Raw genomic sequence first — 23,298 nt, forward strand, 5'->3', positions numbered from 1 at the left:
AACTATGGCATTGGGGGTTAAGTTGCGACATACAAATTTTTGGAGGTCACAAACATCCAGACCATAGCAGACCTTGACATTATGATCTAAATGAGCTCCGAGAGCCCACTAGGAAGGGTTTGGGATATACAGAGAATAGACTGACTCTTAGGAGAGTCAAAACACTTTCCCAAACAAGCGACCTTCTAGGATAAGCAAGGTGGTCTACAACAGAAAATTAAATCAGTGGTAGATATCAACATGGAAAACCCTATTATTATCATTTTGGAGAAGGGTTTGATATGGATGTTTTATGCCAAACTTTTATGTATAAAACCGGAGTGATCTATTTGAATTCATTAAAATATATGCACATATATATACATGATTTTCATTATGTAGATATGTAAATTAATGTATTGGGTGAGAAATTATGTGGTAGAATATAAAGCAAAAGCCATGTTATGATTAAACTATAAAGAACCATATAGTTTTGAACATTGTGAGAGTTGTTTTTAATAATCTACAAATGAGCTGAATGAACAAACACAGTCCCGTTGGAGGTATAGGAGGTCAGCCCCCCTCTCTGGAGGTGATACCAAGAGATGGTGCTCAGCACTGGGCAGCGGTCCAGCTTTCCAGTCAATCCACATCTCCCTTGAGGATGAGGAGTGACTCATTTCATTCACTCAGTCATTCATTTTCTGGAACTTATTGATCCTTGTTTTTAATGAACATTTCTTACATAGGTCCCAACCTTGTAGGTTAGCTCTCAGGTGGGTTGGCATAACTCTCATGGATCTTATGGGTCACAGCGGAACAGGCAAGAGCTGGGTCTTACAGGCCACACAGCAAGGGGGACGTTGAAGGCTGGCTCTTGGAAGAGAACACTGTTCAACCTCAGTACAGACTAGGATGCCCAGTGGTCTAGGCCATCTAGTGGCATCTGATTGGAAGGTTTTAATAGTGAGCCATGATAGATCCCAATGGCCCACAGAAATTAAGACATGAATTTCAGACCTTGGCTGGAGATTTTTTAAAGAACAGGACCAGGACTTCAAGGACAAGGCGGGTGATGTTCATAGGTTTTTCAGATTGCATTTAAGTTGGCAGTGGGCATCCAGTAAGGGCTGTCACTCTGATGAGAGTTTTGAGTTGCAGAATCTGCTGCTTGAGCAAAGCATTGATCGCAGGCATGAAAATATGAACTGGAACTGCAGAGCTCTGGGCCTCAGCATTTCTCCTAGAAGGGCGCCATCATTACCAGGTGTGCAACATCATATTTGTATTAGTGACAGTTTTCTGGCCAGTCTATGTACATTGTCTGATTCTAATAGCAGCAATCCAGCAAAGTTGATGTCACGATCCCATTTTACAGATGTGGACACTGAGGTTTAGCCTATAAGTACAAAGCCAGGCTTCAAATCCAGGACTCTCTGACATCAAAGACTATGATTTTCCTACCTACTCAGTTGGTTCTCTGAAACCAACCCAGGTTTCAGCCACTGTCCAGGGATGGCTAGGAGATTTGTCCAGGATGACCATAAGTCTCAGGGGTCTCCAGTCTGCATCTGAGCAATGCTGGCAAATGTTGACACAGTACTCAATGCAGTGGAAATGTAATAAAGATGAACAATTGTCCTAGTTGATTTCAACACCGGGTGCCGGATTCCATAGAGCTCATAGTGACATCCACCAGAGACAGCTACATTCTCTAGGATCTTCCATTCGAACGTGCACATTCACTTGAGCTGTGAGAAGGGAAATTACAAAGTTTGTTCACATTATGTTTACCATAATGCCAAATTCCTATAAATTGACCAAAGCAGTCTCAGAATGAAATGTGTTGTGTTAACCCAGGTGTCGGCTGCTAGAATGAATGAATGAATGAATGAATGAATGAATGAATGAAGGCCTGCCTGCTCATTCGTATGGATTAGCTGTCTAGCTACACAGGCAAACCAAAGGGAAAAATATTTTCCCTTACCCTACAAGTGAGTCTACTTTGTTTTGTGGGAGGTAGCAATTTATAGACCTATCTACAAATTGTTTTCTAAAACGCAGTATTTTGGAGGAGCAGATGGAGTACCATACTGTATACACTAGTCATATATTTTGAAATGTATTTCTCTTTGAGCAATTCAATGCTGCCTTATTTAGCAAAAGCCACTGAAAGTTTTTAAAGCAACCATCCAAAGAACATGAGTTGCCGAATTCCCATGGGCAGACCTGCAGGCACAGTGTTAGTGCGTTCCAAATTCTGCTTGGCCCACTCCAGCCCTGATGATCCACTTTGGCATAAGGGAAGGAGGGAAGGGCCTGAGAGTTTCCTCTGTGTCTTATAAATCCTCTGATACGCACCTAGGTTTGAGAGTCCAATCTTCTAAACCTATATCTGAGTGCTACTCTTAGTACCTCATATTCTTATGACTCATTTTAATCTACAAATTAATTAGAAAAACAGAGGAAAGGGCACAGCATTGCTTGTCCACTTTGTAAGAGTTGTAGGAAGCAATAGATGTTGAACAGCTCCCCTGTTGAGAGCAAATTTGACTTACAGATCTCATTTATTCTTCAGTAGAAATCAAATGAGTTTTACAGAGAGATTCCTCATAAATTTCAACCTGCAGCTTCTTCTGGTCAAAATGCACTGAGTTTCTCTTCTTGTCCCTGAGTTCTTGCAAAACGTCTCAAAATTGCATTACAGTCTGGTGGGAATGATAGCTTCGGGCCTTCATTAACTGATTACTACTTGTGACCAAATGGAGCAGTTACACTCAAATAACACTCTAAACCAGGCCTCTCTCTGCAATGTCTCTTCCCGTCTAGGAAAGCACAAGGCTAATCACATACTCTCATCCCTCCTCAGGTAGAAGATGTCCAGGTGTGTATCTCTGAGGAGGGAGGCAGGTCTGGGAAACTGGAGAGAAGACTGGGTACCGATTCTGTCCTGCAATTTAACCCACACAGATGCTGCTTTGCTTGGTTTTGTACATTTAGTAAGATTTATTTGTAAATGGACTCTACTGCTGCTGGAGGTGCTTGAAAAGTACTGACTCAGAAACCACTAGACCACTTAATTTAAGCTGATACAATTTGATCTCTGTTTATGTTACATTTATACAGTGCTTTGCATCTTGCAAAACACTTTCACATTCTTTGAATATATAAGAACTGCTAAGGTGGGCATATTTTAACAACTGTAGCAAATTTTTCTCACAATCAAAGCTCTATGCTTCAGGATATGTTCCAGTAGGCAGCAGAAGGGTTGGATGGCAGGAGCATGGAGGAGATTATCACCAGTTTGGATGGAAGGTGATCACTAATCTCCCTCCTGGAGCAAAGATTTTATGACTGAGAATGATGAGAGAGGAAAGAACTACCTAAACTAAGCCTCTGTTATGTTGGGGACTGGAAGGAAAGATTCTCACATTTATTGGACTCCTGCCCTGGCCTCATCATCATACCAGGCACCACCTTTCATGGAGTCCTTAGAGATACACTGGGAGGGAGGGGTTCTTCTCTCCAATTTGAAGATGACAGAATTGGACCTCATAAAGGCTAAATGGGAAAGCTCAGATTTGGTCCAAGACCAGTACTTTGGGGACTGCAGAGCAAGCATACATCCTAAGTGTCACATGAATTTGCCTCCTAAGGACTTCACTGAAGCAGCAGCTTTGGGAGGAAGTTCTTTATAAGCTGTTCTGGCTCAGTCTGGGCTTTCCGCTGATGCCTTCATCCTTTCTGATGCTGCAGTCCTTACCTCCTGCACATCATCTGTCACTCACAGCTGCAGTCACCCTCCTTTTCCATGCAGTCACTTTCCATGACTCAGCCAGTGGCATCTTTCCTGCTCCAACTTCTTGAGTTGCTGGCACCAACCTGTGCTATTTTTAGTTTGCCTTCAATAGGAGGATTAGGAGACAGTGTGGCCTTCTGATCTACCAAGTCATTGTTTCTGCTTTGCTTTCTCTCTTCATTCATGAATTCCTTTTGTACTTCAAGGTGAAGAGGTTTGCAAGACTAGAAGGCTCTTCCTGCCTCACCATGGGTCCATCTCTGGGAGCCAAATGGGGGCTCACTGCAGTCTCAGCTTTGATTATCTTTGTTTTCATGCCTACAACTAGAATCCCTGCAGGTATGAAATCATTTTCCTCTGCTCATCTTAAGTAAATGAATAAAAATATTGAATTACATGGCTAAGAGGATTTGTTTCAAATGTGCAAATATTATGACTTCAGCGCAGTTACCAAAAATAGGCACATTTAAGCTTAACCTTTTATTACTGGGGCCAGTTGCTGGAGAAACTGCTGTAATTGAAAGGTGTCCACATTTCACAACTTGAACTGAGGGAATCTTGTCTTTTGTATGAGAACGAGGCTTACTGAAATCATCTGTCTGATCCTTCTGAAACAACGAGAAGCAAAAATGTTCATTCAGACAGCACTTCGTAACTTATGAAGTGCTTTCTTGTGCTTTGTCTGATTTACCTGAATGACTCTGAGGTTATTTATTTTAAGTTCAGTTAGATACATAAAGCCCTGAACTTTCTAACAGAGCATTAGTTTTGTAAAATAAATGTATGCGTGAAAATACTTAATGGAGTCACTTAGGCCTATCACATGGGCCTATGTTGTTTCTTTTGCCACAATCAATACTATGTGGATAAAGAAATAATAGTACTTGGGCCAGCTGATCCATAGGGAAAAGTGAGGTGTGTTTCAATTGTTATTCAGCTGCCTGGCACTTGGGTCAATGCCAAAGGGAAGATTTTCTGAAATTAAGCAAGGCTTTCCAATCAGCAGTGAAGAGCAATACCCTTATTTGTGAACTGCTTTCTCTTTTTTAAAGTTCTTTTTTCTTTTTTATTAGTATATGTTTGTAGCACATAATAAATACATACATCAGTGGGGAATCGGTACATATACATACCGCATCTTGATCCTTTTTACTTCCCTGCCCCACCACATTCCTGTTTCCCTCTGTCCGCAGAGTCCCTTCCCATCTGCAAAGTCTGTGCCCCTGTTTCCTAGCATCTTGTTATCCTTTTCTCTCAAGATAGCTGTCACTGACAAGTTTCAGTTAAAACTCCAGAAACTCCCTGCAGTTATAAAAAACACACGTGGATGTGTTTTCAAGTATGAAACAATTTCAGGTTGTGTGTAGAATTCCAAGTTGATAATCCTGGCTTTAAGTGGGACATGGAGTTTTAAAACTCCAAACAAATCTTGGAGCTGCCAACTCATATATTAAAAGACTGTCCAAGATCCCTTTCTACTGTTGTGTGATTGGAGGAGTTGACTTAGAGCCTCATGATTTTTTTTAACAATACAAGTCAATAGAGGAACAGAGATTGTAGTACCCAGAAACTGGCATGCAGGCTCCTTTTAATTTGTCTATATCATACTCAGAACCTTTTCTTTATGAGCCCAGTCTGCCTGATTCATAAATTCTTCAAGGATGGGGCTAACAGAGCACATGCTCAAGCTTGATCACTGCTTATTGACTTGTCCTAGTTCATTCTACAAGGTAGGGGTCCTATTGTCAGGATGCTGCACTGTCTGCAAACTCTATGAACAGAATTCAGGGATGTTTTGCTATCACAAGAATATTGTAGTTTTCACATTCATGTTTGGTGTTTTTCCCCCCACCAGCTCTGTACAAGTTCCCACAAAAGAAATGTTTTCGTAGATTCTGTTCTCCAAAAAGATGTCTTCTTGACATTCTTTTCTAATACAATAAAAAGTCCTCAGTTCCAGAGTTTCCAAGCAGATATAAAGGTGTGTGGCACACTTCTAACCAGGCTCATCTCTCAACAGTATTTACTGTGTACTTGCTCTGTACCTTGCAGGATCTCTTGATGAAGGAGGCCAATGTGAATTTATAAGTTAGACAGAGTGTATTGCACATGAAGGCTAAGGAAGGATTTCATAGAATGTGTGCCATAGAATGATGGGTCCAAGTTTTATAGTCATTTTCCATGTTGCATCCTCCCCAGCGGTATGCTAGATGTTTCACTGATAGATCTCCAGATAAGTCTTGAGTTTGAGATACTTTCACATTTTAACCAAGGTATACAAAATAATCTATAATGGTAGATGTGATATGTACCTCTATTAGTCACTTCCCCATCACTGGAGCAAAATGCCAGATATCCAAAATTTAGAGGAGAGGTTTATTTTTGTGTAATGTTTCAGGGGGTTCAGTCCATGGTCAGCTGGCTTCGAGGAAGAAACAGCATAGCAGAAGGGTATGGCAGAAGAAGGCTGTTCATCCCTTGGCAACCAGGAAACAGAAAAGGGATGAGATAGGGACAAGAATACATTCTTCTAGATCACACCCCAAGTGATGCACTTCTAACCAGACTCATCCCTCAACAGTACATTCAGCCATGAGCTCATCATGGCTGAATCCACTGATAAGTACAGCACCAGTCACCTTTCAAAACTGCGTCTCTGAGCACATGAGACTTTGGGGAAAGGGGGACATTCTAGATCTAAACTGTAACAGCGCCACATGTGCAAAAGCAAAAAGGAATCAAAAACTTATTGAGCACATCATATGTACCAGGAATTATTTTTCATGATTTCACTTGTATTATCTAATTTCATACTTCTGACTAGGTTTTATAGTGTGTACAACATACCTCACACTGAACTACAAGCCCAGCCCTTCTTTTCTGTTTTCTTCAATTTGTGACAGGACTTTGCCAAATCACTAAGTTGCCCTGGCTGAGCTTAAACTTGTGATCCTTCTGCTTAACCTTGTAGAGTGCTAGAATTATGGGACAGTGCCACCACACCTGGTTCTCACATCCTTTTTTACCAAAACTGCTAACAAAACTGCTAACAAACCTACCCTCGTGCTTCCCTTTCCTGGACGGGGACTTTTACAGATCAAATACATCTATTTAGTTTCCCCAGAATTGCTGGATATACTCACTAAATGATCGAGATTTCATCCCTCTCACAATTTAACACTCCTGCCAGCAAAGCTTCAACGTGTTGGAAAATTACTGTATATCTGAAGCAACTTGGATATCAGTGTTTGTCAGACGGCCTTCTTCATGGAACACCTAAAGCAATACTTGTTTAGCTTACCCGTGCTCACTGAGTGGTATTTACCCAGCAGTCATCACTCATGTTTGCTCATGTGGTGTTGGGATGGGGAGCCAAGTGCTGTATTCTCCACTGGGCTTGGAGCCTGCTTGGTTTGTCATTGACTAATGATGTGTGGGGAGGGGGCAGTTTGCAGGGCCACCTCAGAAACCCAGTTAGCCAAAGCCAGATAGCTGAAAGCTGGCTGGTGGCAGAAAGGAGCTGGGCTCTTGAGAAAGGGAGTCATGTAGAGACATGGGCATGACTGCTGGCTCTACTAACTAGGTGGAGTAACCAGTTCTACAGTAGAGGGTGTTTTCTGGCCCAATTTCTTGGTTGGCACCCTATGATCAGCTTGAAGGTATGTTACTGATAATACAGATGTTCCTTGACTTATGATGAAAACACTTCCCAGTAAACCTACAATACATTGATAATTTTGGAAACCAAAAGTGCCTTTAGGGAGACATGGCGGCATGCACCTTTAGTCTCAAATAGTCAGGAAACTGAGACAGGGGATGCAAGACCAGCCTGGGAAACATAGTGAGAGCTCCATCTAAATAAAATACATTTAATACATTTAACCTAGCCAAACATCAGAGCTTAGCAACACAGCACCCTGAGCAGGATCAGTTGTTTGTTCTTGGGGTCATGTGGCTGGCTGGAAGTTGCAGCTCACTTCCAGCTACCCAGTACCAAGAAAGGATCCTATCACATATCCTTAGCACAGGAAAAGATCAAAATTCAAAGCACAGTTTGTACTGTGTTCTTGTTCTTCTATGCACTTCTATAAAGTCAAAAAATTGTAAGCCAATCCATCATGATCTGGAGACCATCTGTATTCATAAAATCATATCTTATCTCTGTAATTGAATCAAAAAGGATCTTGAAACTTTACTTTGGAAGATATTATGTCAAAATAGGAACCTCCTTGTTTTTTCTTTATAAAATGGATTTTACACTGAAAATTTTTTTAACATTGACCCCCTTTTGTACTTACTTTGTCTTATGTATTTTCTGTCTTTCATTTTCCCTTCTCCTTTCACCTGTTGAGCCATGTCGGTTGGCATCTGCTTCTTTCCTCACTTTTTCTCCTTTGTGCTTCTTCCTGGTGTTTAGGTGGGACAATAAGAACAAGATATATTGATCTTGAAATGGTATAAAGAAAATGTTTCAGCTCTGCCTGGGTGCTATACTTTTACTGGAATGCCAAAACGGAGCCCAAAACACTTATTTTCTTTTCTTTTCCAGAGTATACTCTCTAGCACCACAAGAAAATTAGTTCCTGGCAGAGAACACCTTTCTGTCTTACTCTCACTTCTGTTGGCAACTCCTGGCAAGGAGCTTTGGAGTACCTATTTCTTAGAGATAAATAAGCCCTTGTTTGGGGGGGACTTTCTTATGGGCCCATCTACATTATTCAAGTCAAAAATTATAAAAATATACAAATTCACTGGGGAGGGGAGGAGATACACAAATGTTAAAGGATGTCCTAAAGGTTTCCCAAAAGGCAGTTTGAGAGCAAAGACACAAAGCCAGGGAGGTACCAGGCTTAGCTAGTAATCATAGATTTTCAACACTTTGTTCTTCTGCTAAAAGATTTTGATTTTCACCACTTCAGACAAGATATAGGTCAAACTTGTCCATGAGGTAGTCATGGATACCTGCAGTTTGATCTCTACCTGTTTTCCACTTTTCGTCTCTTCCTAAATGAATAATGACTCAAAGTTCCTTGACATTCTTTCTCTTAACTCTTATTCCCCAGTGCAAGGTCTGTATTGCTCTCTTCAATGCACTAGGAATCTGAGATTTTAAGAGGTTCAGACATTTACCGCAGGACACACAGATGGTAAGCGAGGGAACCAGAATCAAATTCAGTTCTCCTGATTCTACTACTTTCCTTCAGTCCTTCTCTAAAACCAAACTGATTTTAAGCAGTTGCTTCTCCATTGAGGTGGAAAGCTCTATCCCCGCCCCTCACTCTATCATTTAAACCTAAATCATATCCATGTAACAGGACCTATGCAGAGCCTGCTTTCCTCATACAGTGGTTTCTGTTCTCCCAGCCAGTAAGGGTGCTCCTTCTGCACACCACATAGCACTTGGAAGCTACCATTTGCCATCAAATCCTGTAGCACAGATCAAAGGGAGCAGGTAGGAGTTGTGAGTTTCATGTTCAAAGCTCTCCTCTGCCACTCTCTATGAGTTGACTTTAAGTGACTCACTTAGTTCTGTGTTGACATGTGCTGCAACCTAACCTCAAAAGTCCCATCCAGCCCCAAATTCCAGGGTTCTTTACATCGGAGTACGACTTATGAAGTGTGCCTTGAATCTGTGCCCACTTCCCCTACTCCTCCCCCACTCCAGTAGATTAGCTTCTGCAGAAGAGGGAAAAGTCAAGTGTTCTTGGGAGATGCTTCCTGGCTCATTCTCATTTATTTGCTTGTTGTGTTTCCTTTAGTCATTCACTCTTGTACTTATGGCTGGCATTGAAATTTCTTATTACTTTCTAAGATCTTTCATGAGACCTTCTGAAGGACTCACCTCTGCTTTTGAAAAATACAATTACTGGTTCAGATTAAATGCTCAGTGATAAGAACTCTTCATTTTTCATGGGCAGAGCAAATAAGAAAAAGTCACTTTTACAATGCAAGATCTCACAAAAAGAAATGTGGACAAATTCCAGGAAGCACTTCGTCACATTTCTAGCATCACAGTTCTTTCCGCATTTCATCCATCCATAGGCACCTGCTTGTACAAATCCATGGTTACCAACCTGTATAGGAGAGTGGCTGGTTAACAATCAGTAGAAGTCACCAGTCTCCATTTAGGTCTCACAAGACTGTCATCTTCTGCACTCTTTGGGGATACTGTCCTGTTTTGCTTTGGCCACTCCTACCCCCTGAAGATGCTCAGTCTGTCACTTCCACCCTTCTTATCACCACACACCATTCTGCAAAGCAAAGACTGTCTTTGTCCTTCCGATCTCACAGCATGTTCTTTGGACCTGTTTTTACTTGCCTGCTGGGTGTCCATGCTAATTCCCAGACTCCTTCATTACAATAATAATAAAGGTAAAATTCTCAGGTTGAATGGATTTTCTTTCTAATCAACACTTTTCTTGCTGGCTTACTACTTGAGTGCCTACCATTCATGAAGAAATATGTATTAATCAGTAATACTTTCACCTACATAGTATAGGAGCATTCAATAGCTACAGGTTAAAGTGAAGCAGGTTACCCGTTCATCTCTCATATTCTGAAATATCTCCATTGTAGTCACTGAAAGCATAAGCTTTCTAATTGCAGGATATGGATTCATACACCTTCCCTGTCATTTACCCAATTCCCCCAGCCTAAGTTTCTGGACCAGGGGGAATGGGTAATTTCTATTTGGTGAAATGTGGTTAAGGCATAATGAATTTAAACATACCAAGAGCACTATGCCTGTATTTAGTAGGTGCTGGTAAATAAAGTCATTGTGCTTTTGGCTCTGGCAGAGAAAAGATGTTTTCCATGTGCCCATCACACTTGACCCTGTGACTCCCCTTAACGGGGTGGCAGAGAGGGTGGGTATTGCCTTTGTTTTCAGTTTAGAAGTATATTTTCTAGTTCAAGAAAGGGATATATGGTGAGGTTCAACATAGCATGAATACCTTTCTTGAAGTAAAATCTTGAGAACTGCTGTTGTGTAGCTTAACATTTATTTTTGAAGCTTGTTACCATTGCCATTTTTACATGATACGTGTTTTCTTCTTTACTTTCTTCTTTCACACATTATTTTTTGAATAACAAAAGCTAACAACATTGGCTCTCCTTAACAACACAGTGCTATGTTGCTTAACAATAGGGACACATATAAAAAGTGTGTCATTAGGTGATCTCATTCTTCTATGAGCATCGTAGAATGTGCTTACACAAATGGAGATGGTATGGTGTCATTAGGTGACATAATCTTATGGTACTACTGCCATATACAGCCCATCCTAAGCAACACATGACTGCATAACTGACCTCTAATACCAATTCTATTCTTTTTCAGATCATTTTATTTTTCTTTAATGAACAAGTAGCAACCACATTTTTGTTGTACAAACAAACATTACTTCTAAAAGCAAGGGCAATTGATCTCACCCAAATTATAAGAAAAATCCTAGAGATTGATTATGATCAGAATTTTTTCTAGAGCTACAAAGCCATTGAAATTTGGAAAAACTTAACAGGTGGTTGTGCTAACAACCATCAGAAGGTCTATAATTTGACCCGTGTCTGCCCACTGTTTGCTCCTTCCACAGCATTGTCAGCTTCTTGTGAGTGCTTGGTGTTGTTTTAGAACTCATGTCTGTGTCCTTATCACAAACTCTGCACCATTTCCAGACATGTTTGTGTAGGCCTTGGTAACCAAGAGGGTGAGTTATGTAGGAATACTATTTAGCTGCTAGATTGAACAATTTTCTTGATGACAGAAAATTGAACACACATTCAGGTCCTAAAAAGCCTTGGGCAAATTATCAAGGAACTTTTTTTTTATGGCTATTGGGACTTTCAAAAAAAATTTAAGCCAAAGTCATTTTCCAGTCCTGTGCATTAACTAAGATGAACTGATGCCCACCAAGGTCAGTTGAGTGTCATTGTGAATACCAAATCCAATTGAGTGGTAGTGGTTCCTTGCAGGCAGAATCCTGGTTCAGCAGAAAAACAAAGGTACTGTGTGATAGATTAGTGATGTCTGCTATAGCCAGGTTGAGAGGACTAGTGGTACGTGTGTCATGTAATTGACATCTCTGCTGTTTCCTGAAGTGCATACAGCAGTAAAGAAAGGGGTCATATTTAGGTGAAAGTTGGGCAAGCCCCATGGCTTTTGGAAACCACAAGAACAGATAACTTCACAGATATGAAAAGTATGGCCAATGAACAGAAAGTACAAGACCATGTGTAAAGAAGCACAAGAAGCATTTCGTATCTCCTTCGGGCTCCTCATCTCCAAACTACCCAGTGTCGGTCCAGGTTTTTCAGTTAGAACACTTTGTGCTGTTTTAATTGGCTGAGCTTTACAGCTATGGTAGGTGACAGGCTCTCCTTTAAAAATAATAAATGGCTCTCAATTACTTTACTTTGGAAAGTGCTCTTCTGCCCTGGGACATTGTAACAACTGGCCATGGAAAAGAAAAGGCCTGGGGATTTATGAGGTGTCCCAATTTTCAACCATCTGGGAGAAATACAGCAGGACGTCGGTAGAGCAGTGTGTTAACCAGAGTTAATCTATCATTCCTTTGCTATCAACTCTCTCTCTCCTTTTGCTTACAGTGTCACCAGGATTTGACCCTGGTCTGCACAAAGACTTGCTAGAAATCATTTCTGAGCATGTATCTTTAGAAATACAATCTCATTGACCTTCAGTTTGCTGGCTAGGGGGCAGGTAGATATGATGAATTTTAAAATATACAGAGTGATAAAAAAGTTAAAAGAGGTATAGTCTGTAGAGGGCTCAAGGTCCTCCTGGAGAGATGAGTAAATAAATAATTTCAATATACTCTGAGAAGTATGATTGTTGGAAATATGGGATAAGAACAGAAATACATTTATATGAGCAAAAAGAAAAAAATACAGTGCTGACAGCCCACTCCAACAGAGCAATTAGTGAGGCCTATTGTTCATATCTGTTTACACATCAACTGCTTTGAAGTTTGTGATAGACCAGGAATGGGCACTGGGGTCTGGTTATTCGCATGACCAACACCTTATCCAGTGGTTATCACGTTATATGCTTGATAAACATTAGCTAAGCAACTGCAGGATCAAATATACTTCTAAAACTTCTAGTATAACACCAGGAACAAATAGTTATTGGACAATTTAGAAAATCAAAACATATTTATTCCTAAAATAAGCTTTCAATAATTGGCATGAATTTATCAGAAAATTAGAAAGCATACCATGGTGGCCTCAATGTCCCACTAAAGAATGGACCACTCATACCATAAGGCTAATGTTTCCTAAATGGATGAACATATTTGACAAAGGTTGTCAAGAACAGTAGTTTTTTATTCAGTTGGCCCTCTGTATCTACAGGACCCACATCCACAGGTTCAGCCAACCTCAGACCAAAAACTGTTGCAGAAATGTTTTCCTCTGTGTTGAGCATATACAGACTTTGCTTCTTGTCATTATTCCCAAAACAACATATTATGACAACTATTTACATAGCAGTGTCATTGTGTTAGGCATTACACATCATCTAAGGATGAGTTAAAGGACATGGGAGCTTGTCAGTAGATTATATGAAAACACTATGCCATTTTATAAAAAAGACCCAAACATCTTCAAAGGTCAGTGTCTGGAGAGGTCCAAGAAGCTGACACTCTTGAATACTGAAGGACGGCTGTCTCTACCAGAGTCTTGACCAATGAGCTCTGACATCCAGCTGTGTGACTACTTCTTCTCCCCATCTGACTGCATACAGGGGTCCACCAGCAGCTGCACATAGCTTGCTCCCTGCTGGCCTGGCAGACTGGCTTGCTGAAGTGTCCTGATTTCCTCTGGGCTCTGCAGACTGGCCTGGTGGAAGAGCTAGTTTGTGGGAGTTAAACATTGCTTTTTCCACTCCATTTCCCTGTGGTCTCATCTGGCAGTCTGTTTAAGAAAAGTTTATTAAGTCTGCCTTCCAAAGGGCCAGATTGTCCCATTTCATTTGTCACTATTTAACTCTGACTACAAAACAGGCTGAGAGATCTGAGCATACAGGGATTCAGGTTTTACCCTCAAAATGAGACCTGAGACATTTCATTTATTTCTTAATAGTGACTAATCTTAGAATCCTTGGAAGCTGATATATCAGGGCCCACCAAAACCCCTCTTCTGCATCTTTCTTGTAGCTCTTTCTCTCATTCAGTCTGTAATTGTTCATAAAATTGATAGTAGATGCCAGGAGCACAAAGGTAAAATCCTAATCTGCACAGAGGCTGAGACGTAGCAAGAGAGGTAAGTAAGATGACCATGTGCTCCTTTTCCCAGGCCTGGGCAGTGGTTGGAGTAGAGAAGGGGTGGTGATCAGATCTTGGTTATGTGGGCAGGCAGTGTGCCTCTGGGTGCCACTTACCACTTACAAAGACAGCAGGGAACTGCTCATCATTTTCAACCACTTCTATTTTGGCACCATGATTTTATAACTTAGAAAACTCTGGGGGCTGGGGATTTAGCTCAGTGGCAAAGCGCCTGCCTGGCAAGTGCAAGGTCGTGAGTTTGATTCCTGGTACCGAAGAAAAACAACAAACAAACAAACAAACAAACAAAAGAAAAAACAAAGAAAACTCCATCCAGGCTCAGTTACTTACTCAGTGAAACTCCCTTCCTGCTTCTGAGCAGCTCCCTGTAAGGCCAGTCAGTCCATCATTCCCGCACCCTTATTATCAGGCAGGGAAATCTGCAAAGGATGAGCATCCCCCTACACAAAACTTTCCAATTGAGAGATCTTTTTTTTTTTTTTTGCAACTTCCAAGAGATTTTGCTTTCAGCCTCCCTATTTGGCAAAATATGGATAAATTTTGCAAACAGGCATTAGAAAACCAACAAGTAGCAAGATCATTGAAAATGTATAGCCCTTCTACCCTTCAGTCCTGCGGGAGAAGGTCTGCAAGAAAATCCCTACACACACACACACACACACACACACACACACACACACAGTCGCATGTTTTGACTGACTTGCTTGACATGTTATTTATTTAAAACTGTGGATTAAATGCCACCCACTAATGAGATTTGCTCAGACTTCTCTTTGCCTCGGGCAGACTCCATCAGATGCTGGTGAAAATAGCTTCCTGTTGTCCAACCCAGGTCTTCAATTAGCTAACCAGCAAATTTAGCTTGATTGCCATATTAATTTGGCTCCCATTTCAGTGGGGAAAAGCGGTTTGTCACATAGCTGCTTGCTTCCTGATCTCTCTTTCCTCAAGGGCAGGAGAAAGCAGTGATCTCAAACTTCACCTCTCTGGCTCTTCTAGAGGGACCTCCTGCCCTGCAAATGCAAAAGGACTAGAGGAGGATGTTGCTTCCTTCTCCACGTTTCTCCAGCAAACTGAGCCTTAATTGATTTTCAGGTGAATCACAGGCTGTAAGGTTTATTTATTTTTACTGGCTGAAAACGCCTTATATTAAAATGCCTTCTGGGGAGGAGCAGGACAGTTGTTAAGTCTTTGGAACAGAGCATCTCCTGGTTAGCACCTGGGGTTATATAACAAGTTATTTTGGAGCCCTCAAAGCCCCGTGTTTGGTTTATGGTCAGTCTCGGGGTGCTGGGAGGCTGCCTGAACAGCACTGCCTGCTGCCCTTTTGTTCGGCTTTATGAGAAGCTCAGAGGCAGAGCAAGGCTGTGGTGGCGTCTTTCCCACCACAGCGGTGCCATGTAAAGCTCTGCTCCTAGGACACACTGGAAAAGTCACCTTTGGTTCTCTCTCACGATGGCCTCCTTGGGCTCCCAGCCCTACCTGAACACTGACAGCCACAAGCCTGCCTGCTCAGCAGCCCAGCCCCAAACAAATGTGTGGGGACACTGACCTGGATTGGTGCCCATAAAGCAACTTCAGAAAACATTGGCTGCCCTTGTGCAAGAGCAGCCTGATCCAAGCAGGCAGAGGCCTTCAGCATGGTAGCAGTGGCCGCCTGGCCCCCAGCGGAGGTAGCATCTGAGGGATCTGCCCACACTAGCTGACAGCGGGCATGACCCTGTCTTGTCCCCTGTCAGGATACTGATGCTGTCTGTGCTGGACGGGAGCTATAGGCAACAATGAGCTAAAGTCTCAACTCCTCCAGTGACATCTGAAAGTCATACTGGGCAGCACCGAGGGTGGGAGTAGCCCCTTCTCTCCTTTCCCTGGAATCATAGACCTCTCCACTCTCCACTTCTCAGCCCCAGGTGCACATTCGCTCCTCTGGGGACATGGGTAAAATACAACCCACTTCTGGCACCCTTTGCAGCAGCAAAATTGGACCAAGGCACGTCATAAATTTTGTTACACTGTGAGAGTTAAGAGCTGCTGATTTCAGGAGCCGTTTCTTTCTTCTGCTAATTTTAATCATCAGTCATACTGATGTCAAACAGATACTTTTTCCAATAGCTACTGCATGCTTGGACAGTGCAGGCCTTAAAGATGAAATAGTAAGTGAAGAGGACACAGATCATTCCATTATGGCCCAGTCCAGGCTAGCTTGCGAGAATGAGGACAGTGACCCTGATTTGGGAGAGGGCAACAGGTCAGGAAAGGGTTATCAAGAGTAGGAGCTTCTGAGCTTCACCTTGACTAATGACCAGGACAGTAGGAAGATATTAGTCATGGGGATGGGTGGAAAAAATGGTCTGAAGGCACCAGACTGGAGTTCAGACACGGAGAAGTTCTTAGTTGGGCAAGATCCTGGGGTACAGGGAATGAGCCCATTTAGGATATGTATGCTGGAGGGGAGGCAGAAGCATCATTATCAAGAGGCTGCTCCGTCCCCAAGAGGCAGTGCTAAGCCACAGGAGGTTTTCAGCAGGCAAATAATAGGATCAGCTTTGCACTTTGAAATGAGTTGGCTGCTGTGCGGAGAGCCTGGGAGGGCAGCGTCTTGGAAGGCTGTTGGATACCCTGGCAAAGGTGACAGGCTGCAGTCCCCAGAGAGCACAGTGTGAACACTGTGAAGAAGAGGAACACAGAGCCAGAGGCATAGCCAGCAGCATAGCCAGCAGCACACCACCCTGCACCTGAACCCTGGGATCCTCAGGGCAAATTTCCCAGCTTTCATGAACAAAGGCCCCGCTACTGTGATCACTGCTGTGGAATTCACCATCATGTACCAAAACCACTCCAAGAGCTGCTCAGCAGTCACAGTGCAGGGAGCAGACCTCGATTACCAGTGACTGCATCCCAGAGCTCTAAATCAGAGGAATCAAATGATGAACAAGATCCAATCTAAGGTAAATTATTCCTTTTCTCAGCCTGTGGTTCTTACCTGGTGCTGTGATACTTCATAAGCTTGCCCTTGGTGGGTGTGAAATGCCATCTTACAGTGCAAGAGTTGCAAGGATTTCAGTGCCCATATCAAGCATGGTGCTGGCCTTTGGCCTTGCACTGGGGATCAGAAGGCCATTAGACTCACACTGGGGAGGAAAAGGAGAGGGGAGTGAAAGGACTTTGTTATGGCTTATATCTAGACAGAGCCCCAAAGCTTCATGCAGTAATAGGTGAGGCTTCTTGGAGGTGGCTGGATCTAAGGCCTATGAATGGGATTAAGAGTATGTGGTACTAAACTAGTGTACTGATTGGAATTAACATAGCTCTGGGTGTGGCTGAATGGATTTACTGAAGACAGAAGCCCCACCCTGGGTTTGGGTGACACCACCCCAAAGGGTTGTGGCATGGATGGGATAAAAGAGGAAGGCAGACTAACTGCTTGCTGCTTCCCTTCCTTCTTCCTGCCATACCATGAACTGTTTCTCCTCTGCCATGCTTCCCTCCCTTGGAAGCAGCCAACTGTGGTCTGAAACCTCTACAAACTGTGCACTGAAATGAACCTTTCTTCCTTTAACTTGTGAGGGTCTGTTATTTTGTCTCAGCAAGGAGAAAAGTAACTAAGACAGACTTGCCAAGCCTTATTACTAGATGCCAACATGAGGCTGTATCCTTTGTGGTATCCAGATGAACTTTTGCATTTATTAATGAACAAAATGTTGGGGCTGGGGATTTAGCTCAGAGGCAAAGCGCCTGCCTGGCAAGTGCAAGGTCGTGAGTTCGGTTCCTGGTACCAAAGAAAAACCAAAAAAAAAAAAAATGTTTCAGATTCAGCCAATTCCATCAAGGATACATGGTGAAATGGAGAGGAGTTAGAGGTTGCACACAAGCTGGGCTGCCCCTGAGTGATGGAAGAGCATTTTCTCTTCATTTACATCAAGCCTGACCCACAGAGCCCCAGGCAGGCCGTGTCCTATTGTGACACCTTTTGCTTTCTTGTATTGACCTCCTTCCAACTCAGCCCTAGAAAGAGACCCAGTGTGACTTCTGGCATCCTAGAAAATCACCTCAACCCTAAAAGACTTGATTCTTTAGATTTTGAAGAAGTGCACTTTAAAATACTGCCAACAGTCTCATAATTCTGCAAAGTACTGATTTGCTGTTTAACTCTACCTGTGAAACGTGGCAGCTCAAGAGTCTTTGACATTGCACATATCACACATTAGTTACAGTCTAGAAGAGACTGTGTTAAGTACTAGGTACTGTGGGCCATGATACAAATAAGAAAGAGAGCCTACCCTCCAGGGACTTATGATCTAGATGGGATAGAATGTATACCAGGGAACTTAACTATTTTCCAATAAAGAAATTAACAAGAATATGAGAAGAATCAGAAGAGGTGCTGAGTGGTTTGCTGAGATTAGTAGTCTTTGCTGTCAAATATAAAACTCAGCTGGAGGCCAGATCCACTCCTAGGATTTCTCATGCAGTAGGTATCAGGATCTCTGGTAGGCCTAGCAAGCTGTATTTCAAGCCCTGGGATATAAATGTGATTTAGGAAAAACCTATCAAGGATATTTTCATAGGCGAAACCACCCATGAGTGACTTCTTTCTGAGAGGGTGTATTAGTTGCTTTGCCATTGCTGAAACACAACAGACAGCACCCACAATTTAAAGGGGCAGAGTCTTAATTTGGCTCACAGTTTCAGGGGATTCAGTCCATGATCGCCTGCCTCCAACACAGGAATGTCATGGTGGAAGGGATTAGTAGAGCAAAGCTGCTTGGTTCATGGCAGCTGGGAAGCAGAGGATTGAGAAAGGGCCCAGGGACAATATAGTAACCAAAGTCAGCCCTCTGTGACTCACCCAGACATACCCAGAAGTGTGTTCCACGAATTGTCTGGATTTGTGTCATCCCAATGAAGCTGACACAGTCTAACTTACCCACCAGTGCTCCAGCATACTTTAGATTAATGAATTCTATTGCACTGTCTCATCTTGTGGTAGCTTATCATTATATATTTTAAAAATTCCAAATGTTTCAGCTTAGTTATCAAAGCAACCTACATCTGACCCAGCTTGCTTTTCTTTTTTTTTGTTTCTTTGTTTTTTTGTTTTGTCTTTTTGAGACATGGGTCTCCCTGTGCAGTTCAGGCTGGCCTTGAGCTCACTTTATAGCCCAGGCTGGTCTTGAACCTCAACAATCCTCCTGCCTCAACCTCCTGAGTGCTGGGATTACAAGCATGCGCCACCACACCCGGCTCCAGCTTGCTTTTCAACCACACTGGGAAACCACACCTCATTTATCCAGCTGCAGGATACCACTGTACCTGCTTCCCAGCCCACATCTGTGCTCTTCTCCCTCTGAGCCTGTGCTCCTGCTGTGTCTCGCACCACAAAATCTTCTCCTGTGCACCCCAAGTGGCTACATGTGGCATCTCCTCACACTGTCCTTATCCTGCCAGCATTTGAGAAGGGATCTATTTCTGGAATGAGCACATGGCCCTGTGCTCTGCTGGGACATCATTTCCCCACTCTTGTGAGGCCAGGATGTGTCTGACCTACTTTCCCAGGCAGGGAGCTTATTCAGCAGAAGGCCCTGAGTGGATAGGTGCTGGAGAAACCATTGTGAATGACTACATGAATGATGCTGGGTAAAAGGCAGTGTTGGAGAAAGGATGAGACTAAGCCAACAATGGAGGCTTCATAGGTCTTGGAATAAAATGTAAGAGCACATGTAGAGGAACAACAGTGAACCTAAGGGCACAGTTAGATACTTTGTGATATTGAGTCAAGTTGTCACCCCAGTCTTTCAAGGGGCCAAAAGTTCTCCATTTGAGTTATAAATGTCTTGTGGGAATCTCACTTTTTTGTGACATATGACATTATTATATAGAAGAAACACATGCTAGGAAAACTCTAGAACATATGACCAGTATGTACAGATTCTAAGAGTTTGTATCTTTGATGTCTGTTGCAAAGCACATGCCACAACTAAAATGTTTTAACTGCATTGATTTGCTGACAACCCTCCAACACTGTTTGCAAGTGTTCAAGCAAATGTTAAAAGACTCAACATTTTCTAAGGAGTGCAAAATTAATGCTAGTTACTGGCAATGTCTTACTTGGCATTGGACACCTGGAACACTAGCAGAAATTTCACATTATTAATTGTAAGAGTTGGAGAAGCTACTTTGCAAAGGCACAGGGTAATATTTGCCTTATTTAACAATTTTGTCTCCTAAGAATAATCAGTGACATTTCTCACTGGGGTTATTTTCCTTGGCATACAGCATGACTCATGAACTCCCCAGAGCCATGGTCAAACTTAACAGCAAAGGAGAGTAGACAAATGTACTACCAGCCTCTATTTTGTGTCTTACATGCATTGCTTTCATCCTTCCACTGGAGCCAGGTCCTCCAATGGCCTCTTCACTCTCCAACATATTCTTAGGAAGGGTTTTGTACTTTCTTCAAACTGGAGTATAAGTGATTTAGATGTTAAAGGATTTTCCTATGTATTCTTGCATCAAAAAGTGATCAAAATCTTAAACTAGAGCTAAGGAAGCTCTAAGCCCAAATTGTAACCACAAGATGTAAGTAGGAGATGTGTTTTCCATATTCTATGAGAGTTCACCATCATTTCCATGCAAAGGAACAACCATGCAGTTCTTTTAAAACCCATTTCCTTATTGTTTCTTATTTTGTATTGAAGTAGCTTTTGTGTTGAAGTAGTTTCCATCTCCCTGGTTTCTCCCTTTATCTGGGCATCCTCAGCCCATCCAGCTGGTTCTTTTCTTGGAATTCACTGTATGTATTTATTGGGATTCTAGTTCCAAGGGACAAAGGTCTCATTCAAACCACCTTAAAAACATAAAGATTCATGTAACCAATGCACCAAATGAAATGGCTGAAATGTCTTCCTGGTTGACTAAGGCTTAACCACTATTAACACTGTCTTACAATCATATTCCTCCCTTCTGTCTGTTTCTATTGGCATTGGTCTCCTCATCTTCCATACTCCCCCATATTAAAGGACATAGTCTTATGTCCTAAAGGACATAGTTCTCCATTTGAGTGGGGAAAAATGGCAATGTTTCTTCAACTGTATCTCAAATCAAGTCAGAACAGTCTGAGGAAAGATGCTGATTGGCCAAGTCAGGTCACATGCACACTTATTAGATTTCCTCATGTGTCTAGGCAGATGTGATATGGAAATGGTTACGTCTTTAGCATTCCCTTCGGGGACCCATGCAGTGACATAATCACTTAGCTCTTTGAAATGCTCCTTCAGCTATAAAACAAGAGGAAAAAGATCTCCCTACTTTCTTTTTGCCCTTACTTATACTTTGGATAGAGATGGAGGGAGGGATGCAGAAAGGAAGGAAAAAGGGATTTAGAAACAAGTAGAAGAGAAAAAGTGGAAATAGAGCTTTTTCAAATGGGAAGGAGAAGAACTGGAGGGAGCAGGGAAAGAGGAGAGCAGAAGAGGACAAAAAAGAATTAAGATGTGTTGTGTACAGGTACAAACTCCCAATGATAAGTGTAATCATTGTGCACTAAAAATATGTACTGATATGAAAATTTTTAAAAACCAAGGGGAGAGTTCTAAAAGTTCTCAACTTTAACTAGCTTTTATATAAAAATTATTTGTTTTAGTATTCTGATCACTATATCTCTGTCTTTTTTACCTGCCTATGTTCCACCAGAAGGCCAGATAGCATTGGGAGATCCCAGTGACCTCTTCACCCCAACTCTGAGGCTCTCTGAATAGGGAAAGGGCCAAGCCTTGTGGTGCCCCTCATACAAGATGGTGAATTGTTACGGTTCAGCCTTGACCATGTCGGCTCACCATTATGTCACTATTTCTTTTTTTTTCTTTTTTTTTTTTTTTTTTTTTTCCGGTACAGGGAATCGAACTCATGACCTTGTGCTTGCCAGGCAGGCGCTCAGCCGCTGAGCTAAATCCCCAGCCCCATGTCACTATTTCAGAGTTTGCCAGGCATCGCAAATTTAGCATTTTCCTTGAGTTAAAAAAATAAAGAGCAGATCCAGCCCAAGGTCATCTGGAAATGTTTCTTTATGCCATGGTGCTGGGACATGAAATAATGCTTCTGCAATCAGCTCCAACTTAGATGTAACTCCAAGTTCATCTTGTGTGAGGGTGTTCCAGTTACCTATTTGTTCCACATCATTGAACATCCATTCTTTTCTAAAACCTGTGTCTTGGGGGCTGGGGATTTAGCTCAGCGGCAAAGCGCCTGCCTGGCAAGCGCAAGGTCGTGAGTTTGGTTCCCGGTACCGGAGAAAAACCAAAAAAAATAAAATAAAACCTGTGTCAGATGTTTTCTTCAGTGAAATGTCTCTCTGCCAACCAACTAAGCTCATCAGTCTCTGTTACAGTATTCCCATGCTTCTATTATAATGATCTTTGGCCACACATGAATCTCTCCTTAGGTCATTAGTTCACAGAAGACAAAGACTGTACTTTATTAATACTTGTTCAACACTAAGTCTGTGGTATATTCATCATACTGAACTACTTGGTCTCCTTGGACTCAACTAGATATGAATGAAGTATAGTCAAACACTGTTGTGAATGTTTAAATTTTAAAAATACATTACAGTAAAAGATACATTGCCATTAATTCTCCTCAAAAGATTCCTCTGGCTTCAAACACACCTATCCCATCATTCTTGTTATTTTGTGAAGCAGTTCTGGAAGTCCTCTCTCATGAGTTGTGCTATCGTGCCTTTCCTGATGTTCTGAATTAATTCACAACCTTCTCTATTCGTGGTCATTTTGATTTTAGTAGGGAGCTTGAACTCACACAGTACGAGATCCAGTGGATGAAGACACACCTCATGTTTTTATAAGCCTACCTTTCCATTGGATGGCGCCTGACACTTGTAAGGACACAAAAGAAGGCTTCCAGAACTGCTTGACAAAGTAACAATAAGTTTGGATTATGTGTGATAGAAGAAGGGAGGAGGAATATTTTGAGGGGGCTTAATGATGGTATTTTTCTTACTGTAATAAATTGTGTTGTAATTTAAACATTCACTGTATATTTTGATCATACCTTATATAGCAGAATATTTACAATCCTGAGCTCAAATCCCAGCTCAGCCACCTACCAACTAACTGTCAGCTTTTTAAACTAATGTCTTAACATTTCAAAGCCTCGGTTTCTTCACATATAAAGTGGAGGTGATGGCAATATCTACCTTAGAAA

The 23,298-nt window shown here is 42.0% G+C and overlaps 1 protein-coding gene across 4 annotated transcripts in view; it reads left to right on the forward strand.

The window, feature by feature from the left end:
• Positions 1-23,298, forward strand: part of Elmo1 (engulfment and cell motility 1) — a 535,944-nt gene that overhangs the window by 467,828 nt on the left and 44,818 nt on the right. The gene's annotated exons all lie outside the window — the stretch shown is intronic.

This window comes from Chinchilla lanigera, unplaced genomic scaffold (genome assembly GCF_000276665.1).
Source record: "Chinchilla lanigera isolate Chin_1 unplaced genomic scaffold, ChiLan1.0 scaffold00059, whole genome shotgun sequence".
NCBI classification, from domain to species: domain Eukaryota; kingdom Metazoa; phylum Chordata; class Mammalia; order Rodentia; family Chinchillidae; genus Chinchilla; species Chinchilla lanigera.